This window comes from Phyllostomus discolor, chromosome 6 (genome assembly GCF_004126475.2).
Source record: "Phyllostomus discolor isolate MPI-MPIP mPhyDis1 chromosome 6, mPhyDis1.pri.v3, whole genome shotgun sequence".
Taxonomy (NCBI): Eukaryota; Metazoa; Chordata; class Mammalia; order Chiroptera; family Phyllostomidae; genus Phyllostomus; species Phyllostomus discolor.
This window is the reverse complement of record NC_040908.2, coordinates 83,232,846-83,246,275: the sequence shown is the minus strand read 5'-3', so window position 1 is coordinate 83,246,275 and position 13,430 is coordinate 83,232,846. Positions and strand designations below refer to the sequence as shown.

Sequence of the window (13,430 nt, the reverse complement as noted above, 5' to 3'; positions counted from 1 at the left end):
CACAATGCTTTCTCTCACAAGTTAATGGTTCACAAAGACAGACTCATCCAGTGTCTGAACCCCTCTCTGTCCCAACTGTCAGCTTCTCAATGGAGTGACAAGGGGTCAGAGTCGAAAACATGTCAGTGATCCGAAGTCATCTATCTTGAGTCCATCAGGCACCTAAAAAGAGCAAGTTATTTACAGGAAGCTGGAGAGAGGACACAGGTTGGAGTGAGTCTGGGGAGGAGGCAGAATCCCAGCCTGTCCCCAGAAGTGTGTTACTGCTCTTCAGGGTCACACAGAAGCTTGAATTGTGGGAAATCACAACTCTTTTGATGAGAAACTAAAGGCACTTCTGTACGCTTTCAGTCAGCAGGAATGACTGAGTCACAGGTTGAGACTCTGGACTGGACTCATGCTCTGAGCAACCACACTCTGGTCGAGAGCTGCTCTCACAAGTCCTTGGCCAGCACATTCACAGGCTTCACTGCCACTTTCAAAAAACAGACTCCACGTTACCTACCTCTATACACATAGTCTTTAATTGTGAATAATACTCCACAGTCACATGGCCATTCTCTCTGTCAAGCCCTGACTTCTTATATCCACTGAAGGACAGCTCCACAGGGCTGACATTGTGGTTGTTGATGTAGCAGACCCTAGCCTGCAATTCAGCTGCCACTCAATGGGTGTGCTGGACATCCATGGTGAAGACACTGCCAGCCAGTCCAAAAGGGTGTTGTGGGCTCCATTCAGCCTCTTGACAGGATGGACATAATTGGGCTGAAGAGCTCCTCTTTCACGCACATCACGTCACCTCTGCAGTTAGTCAACACACAGGGTCTCGTGTAATAGCCATCCTTCAATCTGGGTTCTTCAGGTGTGTACAGGTCTTCCCTACACAACACCTTAGCTTCCCGCTTATTGGCCAGTTTAACTAACCCAAGGACATGCTCCAGGTGTGGTCAGTTGATGAGGGGGCCAGCCCATTCTGGTGTCTTCCAGAAGTGGGTTCTCCAATTTTTATCCCTTGGGTCTGTTTCACCACTTGCTCTGTGAATTTACCCAGAATCTCCTTTTGCACAAACCCCCTTGTGCCATTACAACAAACCTCATCTTACTGAGGAAGTTGGCTATCAGCACCCATTTCACAGCATTCTCCAGGTCGAAGTCTGAGAAGATGATCAGTGGAGACTTAACTCTGAGCTCCAAGGTGAGGGCTGTGATTCCTTTCTCTGACATCTCCATGAACTTTGCGCAGGTGGGCACACTTCCAGTGAAGGAGACCTTGGCCATGTCCTGATGCTGACACAGGAACTGGCCCCTCCTGTACTATGTTGAAGAGGTTTGGTCACAGCAGGCAGGCACCTTAATAGCCTTGGTGTAGATCTTAGCCAGCAGCAGCATGGACATGGGCACGAAAGGGGATGCCTTAAAGATCGTGGCATTTCCACAAGCCAAGGCTGGGCCAACTTCCAGCAGGCGATCTGAAAGGGTTAGTTTCAGGCCCCTATGCCCACGCACATGCTCAGAGGCTCCCATCTGGTATAACCGAAGGACCCGCCTAGGAACTGGATACCTCACTGGCCATGGAGCCAGCCAGACCCAGGTAGTACTACAGGCCCTGCTAGTAGGTGTCAATGTCGCAGCAGGCTTCAATGACGGACTTGCCATAATTGATCGTCTCCACACAGGCAATTTCTTCCTTCTGCTCCATATGATCCTGGTGGCCTCCAAGAGGATTGAAATCTGGGCCACCGTCCAGGCCAGATTTCTTACTCTGTATCTTGAAGGCAGCCTTTGCATCTTTAATAGCCAAATTCAACTTTTCTCCTGAGCATGTGGAAGTAGATATCACCAGACTGGTGGCCAGCTCAAATGCCTTCTCACTGTGGGAGGAGTCCCTAGGCTCCACGTGGCCTCCACTAGGGTAGTTGTGGCTGCAAAAGGAGGAAGGTGCCAGTGCAGTGCTCAAGGAGGCAGCAGAAGTGAGGGAAGAATTGCCAGGCCAGCCTGTGGCAACATGCAGCAAGAGGTTCTTGGTCCCCATCTTAAAGGGAACACTTGTAATTTTTGCCCAGTGAGTATGATGCTGGCAGTTTGTCATATATGGCTTATATTATGTTTAGGGATGTTCCCTGTATTCCCACTTTACTGAGAAGTTTTCTTTTTTTATATCATAAATAGGTGCTGGATTTTATCAAAAGCTTTTTCTGTATCTATTGATATGATCATGTACTTTTTATCCTTCATTTTATGTGGTGAATCACATTTATTGATTTATGAATGTTTTACCACCCTTGCATTTTAGGAATAAATCCCACTATGTCATGGTGTATTATCTTTTTGATGCATTGCTGTATTTGGTTTGATAATATTTTGTTGAGGATTTTAGCATCTAAGTTCATCAGGGATATTGGCCTCTGTTTTCTTTCTCTGTAGTGTCTTTTCTGTTTTTGGAATTATGGATAATGCTGGCCTTGTAAAATGAGTTTGGGAGACTTCCCTCTTCTTGAATTTTATGAAATAGTTTGAGAAGGAGAGGTGTTAGTTCTTCTCAGAATGTTTGGTAAAATTCACCTGTGAAGCCATCTGGTCCAGGGCTTTTGTTTTTTGGGAGTTTTTTGATTACTGCTTCAATTACACTAGGTATAATCTTTCCATTCAGATTCTCTGATTCTTTCTGATTTAATTTTTGGAGGATTATATGTTTCTAGGAATTTATCCATTTTGTCCAGGTTGTCTGGTTTGCTGGCATATAATTGTTCATAATATTTTCTTGCAATCCTTTGTATTTCTTTGGTGTCAGTTGTTATTTCTCCTCTTTAATTTCTGATTTTGTTTATTTGGGTTCTTTCTCTTTTTTCTTGATGAGTCTGGTTAAAGGTTTGTCAACCTTATTTATTTCTTCAAAGAACCAGCTCTTGGATTCATTGATCTTTTGCATAAATTTTTTACTCTATTTCCTTTGCTTTTGCTCTGATCTTTATTATTTCCTTCATTCTACTCACTTTGGGCTTTATTTGTTGTTCATTTTCAAGTTCCTTCAATTGTGAAGTTAGATTGTTTATTTAAGCTTTTTCTTGTTTTTCAAGATAGGCCTGTAATGCTATGAATTTCCCTCCTAAGATTGCTTTCCCAGCATCCCACAGATTTTAGATTGTTGTGTTCTCTTTTTCATGTGTTTCAAGGTATCTTTTGATTTCTTTTTAAATCTTTGTTACCCCACTCATTGTTTAATACATGTTATTTAGCTTCCATGTCCTTGAACGTTTTTCAGTGTTCTTGTGATCTATTTCTAGTTTCATAGCACTGTGGTGGGAGAAGATGCTGCTTGATATGATTTCAATCTTCTTAAATTTATTGAGATGTGTTTTGTGTCCCAGCATGTGGTCTATCCTAGAAAATATTCCATGTGCACTTGAAAAGTATGTACATTCTGCTGCTTTGGGGTGAAATGCTCTGAAAATAAGAATAAAATCCATCAGATTCAGTGTGTCCATTAAGGCTGCTGTCTCCTTGATTTTCTACCTGGAAGATCTATCCATTGAAGTCAATGGGGTATTAAAACTACTACCTATGACTGTATTTCTGTTCATCTCTCCTTCTGTGTCCATCATGATTTACTTTACATATTTTGGTGCTCCTATGTTGGATGTGTAAGTGCTTACTAGGGTTATATCCTCTTGTTGGATTGACCTCTTTATGTAGTGTCCTTTGTCTCTTACTATAGCTTGGCTTTAGAGTCTATTTTATCAGATACAAGTACTGTTACCCCAGTGTTTTACTTTCCTTTTCCATTTGCATGAAATGTGTTTTTCCAACCCTTTAGTTTTAGTCTCTGTGTGTCTTTCTATCTGAGATGGATCTCTTGGAGGCAGCATATATAGGGTCTTGTTTTCTTATCCATTCAGCTATCCTATGTCTTTTGGTTGGACCATTTAAGCCATTTACATTTACAGTAATTATTGACAGATACATGTGTAGTGCCATTTTATTGTTAGATTGTTTTTCTCTGTTTTTTTTTTTCCCTTTCTTTTTTTCTTCTTCTTAAAGCAAGCCCTTTAACATTTGTTGCAGTATTGGCTTGGCATTAACGAACTCCTTTATCTTTTCCTTGACTGGGAAGCTCCTTATTTCTCTTTCAATTTTAAATGATAGCTGTGCTGGTAAAATAGTCTTGGTTGTAGGTCATTGCTTTTCATCACCTTGAATATTTCATACCAGTCCCTTTTGGCCTGAAATGTTTCTTATGAGTAAATCAGATGAGAGTCTAATTGGTACTCCCTTGTAGGTTAATTCCCTGCTTTTCTCTTGTGGCTGTTAGGATTATCTCTTTGTATTTAAGCCTTGCCATTTTAATTATGATGTGTCTCAGTGTAGGCCTCTTTGGGTCCAATTTGTTTGTCATTCTATGATCTTCCTGGCCCTCTGTGACATTTTCCTTCACCAGATTAGGGAAGTTTTCTGTTATTATTTCTTCAAATAGGTTCTCAACCTCTTGCTCATTCTCTTCTCCTTTTCATAGTCCCATGATGTGGACATTGTTATCCTTCATGTTGTGAAGGATAACATTGGTTATCCACCAATCCCAAGATGTTTCTTAAGCTATCCTCATTTTTTTTCAATTTGTTTTCTTTTTGCTGCTCTTCCTGCTTGTATTTTTCTACCCTCTCTTCCAAAACCCTGATTCTATCCTCTGCTTCATCTAACCTACTTTTTTTTCCTTCCAGTGTATTCCAGTGTATTTGTCTCAGATAATGCATTCTTTATTTCTGACTGGTCCTTTTTTATATAGTTTTTATGCCTTTTTTCTTGCTGTTGAGTATCCTTATAGTCAGCACTCTAAGCTCTATCTTTTAAATTACTTACTTACATTTCATCTAGTTATTCTGGAAAATTCTCTTCTTTCACTTTGGGTCTATTTATTTGTCTTCTCATTTTAGCTGCTTTGAATTTTCCACCTCAGATGTTAAACTAATCAGCCATCAGACTGACCAGTTGTTAATCTAATCAAGCTGTAATCAGCAGTCAGGTTTAAGTGTCACAGGGTGGGGCAGAGTAATACCTGCAGGCAGAGCTATTGCTTCCCATCAGGCTGATGCCATTCAGAGAGGAATACTCTGCCTGAGAGAGATGGCCTCTGCAGTTTGTGGAATGATTCATCACATACATCCTAGTGCCTGTTCCATCAGGTCTCTCCCCAGAGCCACCAATCCCAGACTCTCCTCAGGTGTCTCTAGTTCATTCGGCCCTCTGTTTTCCAGCACCCAGAGTAAGTGGCTGCAAACAAAACTTTGTGTATGGCCCTTTAAAAGTCTCTTTCCTTCTTCAGCTGTCTGTCCTTGGCTGACAGACCCCTGCTGCTGTTCACAGCTGGTTGTTATCTAGATTCCTTTCCAGTTCTGGTGCTGTAGACTGGGGAGCTCAGCTTGGGGTTTAGACCCTACATATCTCAGGGGGAAGCCCCCAGCCACTGAAATAATCCTCCAGCACTTCAGCTGCTTCCCGTGGGAGGCCAGCCAGTCCTCTTATGTCTCCTCCACACTCCCTACCATCCACGTTGTGCAGAAGGGTTTTCTTCTGTCTGTCCATGGTTGTAAGGCTTTTCTCCAGCTATTGCTCAAGATGATTGTTTAAGGTTTCAAATGTAATTCTCTGGTAGGTGTAATATTGGATATAAACTGTAATTGAAAAAATAAAATAAAAAATAGATTTTTCTATAAATCCTTCATTCAAACAACTATCTATTAGAACATGATATATGTGATGCTATATAATTGTTTTGGCACAACTAAATATATTGTCATTTCCATTGTGTTAATGTACCATAGTTTTTTGATCCATTCATTTACTGATGGGCACTTAGGTTGCTTCCATTACTTGGCTATTATAAATTGTGCTGCTATGTTGTTCTGAAAAATTTTGATAATAGTATATGTGGGCTTCCAGCCTTTTCATATAAATATTAAAGAGCAGTGAGCTTAAACAGCAAAACAAAGTAAAAAATAAGCAAATCAATGAACAAAACAAATGGGTAAGTTTTCTGTCTGGCTCATCCACTTCATTTTAGGTCACTACTTAATGTACCTATATGGGGCATTAGAAGACTGCTGGAACTGAACAGACTTTAAATCAGGGGTACATTTCCTCCAGTCACCTCATTGTCTAGATAAATATAATAGCCTTCATTTGGCCAAATATGTGTCTTAGTACTATTGCTAAGGAACATTGTTCATACCTGATACACTTTTTTTTTCTGCTGTGATGACCAATGAAACACAAAGTAGCGTGACAGGTAATTGTACACATTGCTGGTGGCAATATGAACTCTTATCTTGAGAATGTATTTGACAGTCAAGAATAATAAAAATGTCCATTCTCTTTGACTAATGTATTAGTATTTTCAATAATATATGTACAATTGAGGGACTACCGGTGAAGATGATAGAGGAGATAAATGCTGTGCTCACCTGCTCTTATGATTACATAAAAATTAAACTAAATTATAGAACTATTACCTTTGAGAACCACCTGAACACCAGTCCTATAACTAAGTATATATATATATATATATATATATATATATATATGCCATGTTAAGTGTCCTTTTCCCCTTTTCTTGTCTGATTGCTCTAGGTGGGACTTCCAATACTATGTTGAATAGAAGTGGTGAAAGTGGATATTGACTTTGTATCCCGCTATTTTGCCTAATTCATTTATAAAGTCAAGCAGGTTTTTTTGTGAAGTCTATAGAATTTTCTATGTACACTATCATGTCATCTGAAAACAGTGACAATTTTGTTTCCTTCTTTCCAATTTGTATGCCTTTTATTTCCTTTTCTTGTCTGATCACTGTGGCTAAAACTTTCAATACTATATTGGATAGAAGTGGTGAAAGTGGACAACCTTGTCTTGTTCCCAATCTTAGTAGAAAAGGTTTTAGTATTTTCCCATTGAGTATGATGTTGGCTGTAGGTCACTCACATATGGCCTTTATTATGTTGAGGAATGCTCCCTCTATTCCCACTTTGCTGAGTGTTATTTTCATAAATGAGTGTTGTACCTTATCAAATGCTTTTTCTGCATCTATTGATATGATCACGTGATTTTTGTCTTTGCTTTTGTTTATGTGATGTATTACATTTACTGATTTATGAATATTGAACCATCCCTGCATCCCTGGGATGAATCCCCCTTGGTCATGGTATATGATCTTATTAATGTATTGTTGGATGTGGTTTGCCAATATTTTGTTGAGGATTTTAGCGTCAATGTTCATCAGCGATATTTGCCTGAAGTTTTCTTTCTTTGTTGTGTCTTTATCTGGTTTTGGGATTAGGATGATGTTGGCTTCATAAAAAGAGTTTGGGAGTCTTCCATCTTGGATTTTTTTTTTAAGTCTGTGAAGGATAGGGGTTGTCTCTTCCTTAAATGCCTTGTAGAATTCTCCTGTGAAACCAGCTAGTCCAGAGCTTTTGTGTGTTGGGAGATTTTTGATTACTGCTTCAATTTCATCTGTTCAGCTGTTCTGGCTGTTATTGTTCTGTTCAGGCTTTCTGCTTCTTCTTTACTGAGTTTAGGAGGATTATATTTTTCAAGAAATTTGTCCATTTCACCTAGGTTTTTAAATTTCTTGGCATATATTTCCTTGTAGCAATTTCTTATAATGCTTTGCATTTCTGTGGTTTTGATTGTAATGTCTCCTCTTTTGTTTCCAATTGTATGTATTTGGGTCCTCTCTTTTTTTTTTTCTTGAGCCTGCTTACAGGATTATCAGTTTTGTTTATCTTTTCAAAGAACAAGCTCCTGGATTTATTGATCCTTAAAATAGTCCTTTTAGTCTCTATGTTATTTAATTCTGCTCTGATCTTGGTTATTTCCTTCCTTCTACTTGCTCTGGGCTGTCTTTGTTGTTATTTGAGTTGTTGTAGGTGTAGGATTAGGGTGTTTATTTGAAATGTTTCTATTTTTTTAGGTAGGCCTGTATCTCTACTAACTTCCCTCTCAGGACTGCCTTTGTTGTGTCCCATAAATTTTGGTTTGTTGTGAATTCATTTTCATTTGTTTCCAGAAACTTTTTGATTCCTTCCTTGATCTCATTTTGGCCCATTCATTGTTTAGTAGTATTCAATCTCCATGTGTTTGAGTGTTTTTGAGGGTTGTTTTTTTTTTTTTTTTTTTTGAGGTTGGTTTCTAGTTTCATTCCCCGTGGTCAGAGAAAATGCTTGGTATAATTTCAGTTTTCTTGAATTTGTTGAGGCTTTTTTTGTGTCCTATCATGTGGTCTATCTTTGAAAATATTCCATGTGCATTTGAAAAGAATGTGTATTTAGCTTCTTTGGGATGAATGGCTCTGTATATATCAGTAAAGTTCATTTGATCCATGACATGGTTCAATGCCACAATATCTTTGTTGATATTTTGTTTGGAAGATCTGTCCATTTTTGACAGTGGGGTGTTAAAATCCCCTACTGTAATTGTGTTGTTGTCAATATCTTTCTTGAAGTCCTCTAAGATTTTGTTTATGTATTTGGATGCTCCTATGTTGGGTGCATATATATTTACAATATTTATGTCTTCTTGGTGGATTCTTCCCTTGAGTATTATGAAGTGACCTTCTGGGTCTCTTTTTATGGCCCCCTTTTTTTGAAGCCTATTTTGTGTGATATTAGTTTTGCTACCCTGGCTTTTTGCCCTGTCTGTTTGCTTGGAAAATTTGTTTCCAGCCTTCACTTTTAGTCTATGTACATCTTTTGTCCTGAGGTGGGCCTCTTGTAAGCAGCATATGTGTGGGTCATACTTTCTTATCCATTCAGCTATTCTATGTCTTTTGATTGGAGCATTTAATCCAATTACAATTAAGATTATTATTGATGGGTACTTATTCATTGCCATTTTTTCATACCTGTGTTCCTCTCTCTGTAACTCTTTTCCTTCCTTTTCTTAAAGCAGGGCCTTTTGGCATCTCTTGCAGAGCTGGTTTGGTGAAGGTGTATTGTTTTAGACCTCTTTTGTCTGGGAAGCTCCTTATTTGGCCTTCCATCTTGATTGAGAGCCTCAATGGGTAAAGTAATCTTGGTTGAAGGCCTCTGGTTCTTATTACTTGGAATATTTCTTGCCATTCTCTTCTGCCTTGGAGTGTTTCCATTGAGAAGTCAGCGGAAAGCCTTGTCAGGTCTCCTTTGTATGTTATTTCCTGATTCTCCCTTGTTGCCTTTAAGATTCTCTCTTTGTCTTGGAATTTTGCCATTTTAATTATGATGTGTCTTGAAGTGGAACTCTTTGTGTTTCTCTTGATTGGGACTTTCTGTGTTTCCTGGATTTGTGTGACTTTTTCCCTCATCAAATTAGGGAAAAAGTTTTCTATCATTACTTTTTCAAACAGATTTTCTATTCCTTTCTGATCCTCTTGTTCCTCTGATATCTCTATTACATGGATATTATTATGTTCCATGGTGTCTGCAGCTCCCTTACCACCTCTTCATTCTTTGTGAATATCTTTTTCCTTTCTTTTCTATCTCCTTCTGGGTGTTTTTTTTCTACCTTGTTCTCCAGATTGCTGATTTGATCCTCTGTTCATCCAGTCCTCTTGTAATACCTTCCAATGTGTTTTTTTATTTCTGAGATTTTATTGTTCATTTCTTCATGGTTTTTGTTTATAGTTTCTATTTCCTTTTACATGCAGATGTACTCCTCACTCAGTTCTTTGTAGTTGTCTGTGAATTCTTTGAGCAGCTTTATAACCATTATTTTGAATTCTATATCTGATAGTAGGTTATTGTCTTTTGCCTCCATTTCATTTAGCTCTTTTAGCAGGTGGTCTTCCATTTCTTTTGATTGTATGTTCTTTTTTTGTCTCTCCATTTTAGATGACTCTTTTTGTTTGTTTCTGTGTTTCCTGATATTTCACTTTGCTGGCTGTCTTTGTAGGGTGAACTTCTATGTTAGGAATTCTATGAGGTTCAGTGGTGTGGTCTCTTTGATCTCCTTGTCTGGATTCTCTGGGTTTTCCCTTTCTCCTGTTTGTGTGGGCTGTCTTGTTGTACTTAGGCTTTTACTTTTTGGTGGTTCCTTTGTTGGTGGTTTTTCTCCTCTAGCAGGTATACTGATGTTTGCAGCTCCCACCTATTCTTGCACATGATCAGTGGTAGGGGGTAGGCAAAATGGATTTGGACAGCAGGAGAGTATTTTATGGGATTTAAAATACCAGCAAGTAGAGAAGAGATAGAAGATTCTTTTATTAAGTATAGCATTAACTGTGAGGTTTCACCCAACTAGCCACTTTTTATAAAATGTGAAAGAGAGATAAGACTCTTGTTAAAGGGAGGATGGTTGTGAGCTGAATCTAGAAAACAGAGCACTTGTGCAAGGTTAGATGATGAGACATAGTGAGAGTAAAGGATAGAAAGTAGGCAAAGTGTGAGAAAGAATAGAGTTAACCACAATAATAATAATGCTCAGGAGTGAAACGAATTGGGCTAAGATCAGAGAGGGTTGCTGTATCGTACATACAATTGTATGGAACAACAGTTATTTACAGTAGTACTGGAACAACAATAATACGACAAGAAATATATGATTTGGATAACCAGAATAGAAAGTACCCAATCAAGAGTTGTGTGTTATTGGAACATGGGTGAAGAGAAAGAAGGAAAATTAAAATGCAATAAAGAGAGAATAAGGAAAATCAAACAAACAATGTAATTGAATGGAGAAATAAAATGAGGAAAACTAAACCTAAGGAAGAGAAATAAAAAAATACTAGTAAAGTGGTAAAAGTAATGAAAAGGTAATAATAATACACATAAACAATAAAATGTCAGCTCTATGGATAGCAAAGTGACATTTATCTCAGTTTCTCAGTTTTGGGGGGGTTAGCCTTGTGCTCCCCCTTTCTATCTGTCTCTGAACACTTCATAACTCCATGTCTTATTGTCTCACTTGGAGGAAGAAAAAAAGGGGAAAAAAAGAGAGGATACAAAAAGAAAAAATAATAATAGTACTAAGCCTCCTGCTGACTTAAAACTTTTCAGTGAGTTCTGCTGGTCTTCCTAGATGCCACAGGGGGGCTGGGCTTCGCTTTTCTCCCTTCCTGTGGTTTTGAGAGGATGGGGACTAGGTCTGGGTTGCAATTTCCCAGTCTCCGCTGGCCCAGGTCCTCTGAGAGCTGCCAGGCTCAATGCAGCCACTCTGTCTCCAGGTACCCAGTGTGAGTCAATCTTGGGTGTGGAGTTTGAGACAGGCTGGGCACATGAGGTTCTGCTCAGCTATTTAGTATCCAGGAGTCTCCAGGTGCACAGCATGGGTGAACCTCAGGCACAAAGCCTGAGACAAGCAGGGCATGGAGGTTCTGCTCAGCTATTTAGTCTGTGGGAGTCTCCAGGCACACAGTATGAATGAATCTTGGGTGTGGAGCCTGAGACAGGATGGGTGTGTGAGGTTCTGCTCAGCTATACTGTCAGTCTTCAGGCACACTGAAATCTCCCTCCAGGGGCAACAGCAGCTGCTGAGAGTTTCTTAAAAAGCAGCTGCATGCCATTCTTAACAACTGCATGGCTTTTCACACAGCCCAACTTTCCAGCCTGTCCAGAGACCATCTGAGTCAGGGTCCAACATGGCCCAACTCCTCCCTTCTCCAGATGTTGCCTGGCTCCTCAATTTCTCTGGTGCTGGCATCCACAGTCCCAGCAGATTTGCACCACCTTTGTGTGTCTACCACTTTGTCTCTATTCCCCACAGTGACTTCCAGCATCCAGGTCCCTCCTCATGCCAGGCTGCCCTCCTTGCTCTGGTAGAGGAGGGAGCTGGTTCTCTAACTCTCGTCCCCTGTGCTGCGGTAGGCGCTGGGCCAGGGGCTGCAGCAGCTTTGGTCCCCATGCAGATTCCAGTGCAATCTCCTCGCCATCTGTTTTTCATCATCCTCTGCAATTTTTTTGCCTCCAAACTTCATACAAGCTGGGATTCCATTGGTTGTTCAATCTGTTCCTCAGAAGATCGGCTAGGTGTTCTAGCTCCTCATAGGGAGAACTAGGCTCTGCTCCCACCTACCTCGATGCCATCTTCCCCCCAACCCCATAATGCTTCTCAAGTGGACTATATTCATGGCAATAATCTCCTGATCTTGTTTTACTTACTAATAGATACATTTCCTTCCTGGATTTCTGGCTCTATTTAAACTGTCCAGTTTTTCCCCTACTGCACAGAGGTAGAGATTGTAATCTTCTCACAGGTGATTTAGTATATACATTAGGAATATTTGACTTCACAAGTGAGTCCATATCCAAGAACTCTCTTGGATCCAGGGTCCCTTTGCAGGCCCATGCCAGACTCTAGGACATCTTCCCCCCAACAAGTCCAGAGACTCAGCCTGTTTCCCTTTCATTTGTAACATAGGAAATGCATTTTCCCAGCAGGGTTCTCTCTCCCAATCCTGGCTACAGAATGAGATGCTATCTCCTTGATGAGGTGTATGATGGTTTACACCCACTTACTCAGAGTTAAAGTATTTTTTTAATATAAGAGTTTTCTAGATAATCATGATGGAAAAATATAAACCAGCAGCTACTATATGAGAAGACATTATACAGACAACAGAGTTGTTGATAATTCTTTCATTTTCTGTTATGGTCTAATTATGGGTGCCCTTCTGAAATATAATGTACACATATATACACACATGCATACTCAACTAAGACAAAACACATTGAAATAAATGCATTTATACCATAAGTACATATGTTTTCATTTTACTTTTTTAAAATTTATTTACTTTTTATTGTTGTTGAAGCACAGTTGTCTCCATTTTCCCCCACCCTCCAACCCTCACTCCTACCTCCCCTTGCATTTGTCCATTGGTCCTTTATACTTGTTCCTTGACAACCCTTCCTCTTACTTTCTCCGTTATCATTATTCCCCCTCCCCTCTGGTTACTGTCAGTTGGTTCTTTAAATCAATGCTTCTGGTTATATTTTGCTTGCTTGTTTTGTTTATTAGATTCCACTGATAGGTGAGATCATTTGGTGTTTGTCTTTATCACCTGGCTTATTTCACTTAGCATAATGCTCTCCAGTTCCATCTGTGCTGTCACAAGGGTAGGAGCTCCTTCTTTCTGCTATGTAATATTCCATTGTGTAAATGTACCAGTTTTTGACACACTCATTTACTGATAAGCACTTAGGTTACTTCTAGCACTTGGCTATTGTAAATTGTGCTGCTATGAACATTGGGATGCTAGGTTGTTTTGAATTGGTGTTTCAGGATTCTTAGGCTATAATGCCAGCAGTGGAATTGCTGAGTCAAAAGGTAGTTCCATTTTTAGGGTTTTTTTTTTAGGAAATTCCATACTTTTTTGCACAATAGCTGCACTGGTTTGAAGATGACATGATAGCATACATAGAAAATCCTATAGACTCCATAAAAAAACTACTTGATCTAATAAGTGAATT

General features: G+C 39.5%; 1 pseudogene; it reads right to left on the bottom strand.

Moving 5' to 3' along the window:
• Window positions 1–464: 464 nt before the first annotated feature.
• Window positions 465–5,577, bottom strand: LOC114498781 (annotated as a pseudogene).
• Between the last annotated feature and the right edge of the window lie 7,853 nt (window positions 5,578–13,430).